Below are 4,891 nucleotides of genomic sequence, written 5' to 3'. Positions count from 1 at the left end.
ACATTGATCATGTTGCTCACAGGCCCATTTTCAGTTATGCTTTGGATTAACAAATGATTTTACAATATTTATTTGGGGGAAGCTGGCTGCATGCAAAATAATGAACACTCATTTGTTTAACCCAAATTACTTGACAAGGAATCAGTTTTCCAGGCAGTCCAGAAAAAAATACAGATAGGTGGTTATTCTAAAAAAAGATCCGATGGGATGTTATGGAAAACTCCTTAGCTTCAGCCCTGGACTGTCTATAACGTAAATAACTTGTCAGTTCTGAACTTTAAGTTTTAGTTTCAGTTGTGTTAAAGTGGTTAGCTTTAAACACTTTGCAAAAGTACCACAATTAAAAAATGTAAGCAAAACCAAAATATTACCAATCTGATGTATTCCTTAAGCATATGCACTCTGAATAAGGATAAAATTCAATGATTTAAATACATCACAAAAGCAATTTGAGTAACTGAATATAATTCTGAATTGTTGAACAAGTAAAATATGAAATGAAAGTGGGTTATAAACAACAGTAAAATTAATTGAAATGATTATTAAGATTTTAAAGTTCCATTTCACATTAATATTACAGACCAGGGGAAGCTTCAAACATCTTCATTAGCTCACTAAAGTAAATGAGCATATAATGTTTTTAGAGAAGTCCCATTTCCCAGAATTAGCTTCTCCATGTATTACATAAATAGATTAATGCTCTTTCTCCAAAAAATTAAACATTCTGTTTTCTTTTTACTGTACAAAATCCTTCTTTCATTATTCATTGCCCTGTTCTGCACAAATGTACTACAATGCCCAAAAACAGAATCCTGCAATTTATCAGGTTGTGTTAGAAATCAAGTCATTTTATGTTTATGATACACAAAGTACTAAAAATGTAAACTCTGAACATCTAATCTAAAAAGTGTGTGTTTGTGTGCCTGTGGTATGAATATATATATATATCTATATCTATATATATATATATATATATATATATATATATATATATATATATATATATATATATATATATATATATGGGTCTACTACAGTAAACTGACAGCTCATAAGACCGACAACGAGATCACTGACACCACAAGAATGAAAGTACAAAAACACGAAAGTTCACATGCCCAACAAAGCACAATCCCGACAGTTAACAAAACAAAAAAAAATTGCTGTTCCGAAAAACATGCACACAACACAAGCACACCAAAATCCTTATAAACCTACACTAAGCCTTACATACACAACTATCTATGCACTATCCTTAACCCAAATCCTCCTAACCCTAAGGTCCACCACTATCACACACATATCTTACCTGCACCCTAACCCTAAAGTTCATCACTATCACACACTTACCTTACCCGCACCCTAACCCTAAAGTCCATCACTATCGCACACTTGCCTTACCCGCACCCTAACCCTTAAGTCCATCACTATCGCACACTTACACAGTCGCGCTCAAATGCAAGCACACATGTTTCGCATGTCAGTGTTTTCAGTGTCGGGATTTCAACCTGTCGGGTATTTCCTTTGTCGGTCTTCTGGTGTCGGTCATCTCGTTGTCGCTGTTTTGGCTTGTCGGTCTTCTCAGGTAGACCTCTATATATATATATATATATATATATATATATATATATATATATATATACATATATGTATAAAATTACATCATGAATGGTCGACATATGACTGAAACAAAACATCAATGAAACATACACCAAAACGTGATTGAAAAACTACTTAGGTACTGGACAGAAGAGAGGAAACTAAAAATTAACGCTTTCATTCCTTAATTATTTTTAACTGAACGTCTTCAGAAATACTTTTAATTTCTGAACAGGTTCTGTTAAAAATAAATAAGGAACCAAAGTGCTAATTTTATTCTCCTCTCTTCTGTCCAGTACCTAAGCAGTTTTTCGACCAGGTTTTGGTGTATAGTTGTGGATTAAGTTGGGTTACAGATATTAGTTATCAATGAAAGCATGTCAGTTATTCACAATGTACTTCACTTTAGTAGCAAGTGTGTCATTTGTGTGTGTGTGTCCGTGTGTGTGTGTGTGTGTGTGTGTGTGTGTGTGTGTGTGTGTGTGTGTGTGTGTGTGTAGTCGAGTCTAAATCTAAAAGTGCTTGTGTGGCATGCATAGATTTTATTTTGAATAAAAGTTTTATATAAGTATTTATTGTTTTATTTAACCTACCCATTTAGCTAAACATAACAAATACAAATATTACATTGTGTAGTAAAAGCCTTAATGAAGGAAATAAATAAGCAGTGTGAAGATGGATGATCATGTTTAATTATCAGAATAAAAGTTCTGAGACTGCTTGTGAACTGTGCTTCAGCAAATATATATCTAATCAGTAGCTATGTAATCAGCTTTATTCTCACAACTAGTATGAGCAACATGAAAATAAAACATTAAGTGTGAAGAATTTTTTCAAATTTTACTGCATTCCAGTTGGTTATTTAGGTAACATGAATGTTTAAAAGGACTCAATGGTAAACAGCTTCAAACATACTAATGTGAAAGAAACGATGATTTGTTTTATTTTATGTTATGTTATGTTATGTGTGTATTTATTGATTGATTTTTACAAGACAATACATTCATTCTCTTATTGTTAGGATTAAGGTTTGCTAGTGCTCTCCTAAAAATACATTCATCCAGTACAAATGTTAGTCCACTGCCATGATGGAATTGCAGAATGGCAAGCAGTGAGCTATTATATAATATAGGTAAGTGATGTGATCCTTGAGTGGGCAGCTGTCCTCAACATCAGAAGGCATGTGTTCTTCAAGGGTGTTATGGGGTCCGTTACTTTGGCAGCTTATTACTCATTTACTTAATATTCTGAATTGTAACTACAGGACAAAAGAAAATAGCACATAGGGCTGTGAAAGCTTGCAGCAGTAGTATATACATATGGCTGTAGCTGCTTTAGATAAGTAATGGTGATTTCTTTCTAAATAATCAGCCTTCTGTTTGTAAAAGTAATCTACTTTTGATAAGCACAAAGGCAAATTTCCTGTTAAGCAAATGTACTTCTGACAACATTATAAAATCATTATAATTTTTTAGCAAGAGCAAAATGGTTGTTATATTTTTGGCAGCTCTGAAATTAGTGTTATTAGTGACAAATAATATGCTATGTTTTTAAATAAATATAATTTTAGCGACACTTGTGATGTGGTGTTTTAAGCAAGAGCAAAACCATCAAAGCATCAAGACCATCATGTTGCATCCAGATGATAGTTTTTCCCTGCATTAAAATAGTTATTATTATTATTATTATTATTATTATCATTATTAGGTTCAAATCTATTTCAATAGCTTAGTAGTACTTCTGATAGTACTTATGAAAGCAGTGTAATTTTTTAAATGCATTTCTGTTTAACAATAGTAATTCCGTATATCATGATACTATTTGTAGCTGGTTTCATTCACATAATTACCTGATTAATTACAGGCTACATAATAAATGGGCAAGGGGTGAAAAACAAAATGCATTAAATACATCTGTGGGGTCCAGAACTAATTCAAGCCAAGGCCAAGCTTGTCTAGAAACTCAGTTTGGGTTGTAGCAGAAAGTAACTGCACCCAATGGAGCCATGTAAGTGCAACAAACTAATAAATCAAGACAAACGACACTGTGATACACCAAAAATCCATCTGCCACTTTAATAAAATTGTTGAGCTCTTCCTCCAAAAATGTAAACGTGGACTTCATCAAAACAATGTCAGTCACTCACAACCCCAACTTAATCGGTGTTAACGACAAACATAAATGAATTCAACAATTTGTGTCCATTTAATGACAACTATTAAAACATCAAATTGAGCCAAACCTATTTACAATAATGTTGTAAATGGCAACATTTCTAATAGAAAATGTTGATCAAGCAATAATTTTAACCCCTAACACCAATACGAGTAACATCAGGAATATAAGTACGAATAAATGGAAACTGTTTACATATTATGATGATATACTTGGAAGACTAGGAGAGAGACCTGACTTTGTGTAAAAGAAATATGAATCTTAAAAAAAAAGTTAGAAAAGCAGACACCCCTATGTAAACATCAGAAAAATGTAGGAACATATAAATGTGGACTATAAGCACAGTGCAAATACATTTTCGAAGGTGAATGGATATTTATAAAAAGTTTAGATTTCCAGAGTTTTGGTATAGTGTATAGTGTATTTAGCTGTTTTTGGAACATGTAGATGATGTTATGTAGGGAAAAACAAGAGGTGTTTAACTAAATATATTTATGAGCACTACTATGACAATTTAAAAGAAAAATGAAAATAATGTACTTTACAGACATTCCCTGGGGAGTTCTATGTTCAAGAAATTTAATTTAGTTGTGGTAGAAAGAATCCTTTTAAGTCCAGAAGTAGTCCATGGGAATTAGAACACAGAGAACTTATATGGCAACTGAAACTGAATGGTTATGATTAGCCATGACTACATGAAAATACATCTATTAAAAATATACTTAAGAGCAGCTAAATTGTGGGGAAATATTTTTATAATAAGGTATTTTTAAGTTTTGGCAAATTTTTTATTAATATGCGTCATAAATAATTTTGGCTCAATTTGATGTTTTGATAATTTTTGAATAAATGCAAATTGTTATGTTACATTGTATCAGGCATTAGCAATGATTATTTAAGTTGGAGTCATGAGTGATTTACATTATTCTGATGAAGTCCATGTTTCCATTTTTGTATGAAAGCGCCAAGCAATTTTATTAAGATGCCTGACAGAGTTCTGGTGTATTGCAGTGCCTTTTGTCTTGTAGCAGGCAGGGATAAAGAGACACAATACCAAAAGAAACTAGATTTTGACCCAGTTTTATCCATTGTTAGCAGTAAAGCATGTTATATGTCC

Source organism: Protopterus annectens, chromosome 1.part0, assembly GCF_019279795.1.
Source record: "Protopterus annectens isolate FY-2018-M chromosome 1.part0, PAN1.0, whole genome shotgun sequence".
Lineage (NCBI taxonomy): Eukaryota > Metazoa > Chordata > Ceratodontiformes > Protopteridae > Protopterus > Protopterus annectens.
The sequence above is the reverse complement of the archived record's forward strand: the minus strand, read 5'-3'. Positions refer to the sequence as shown.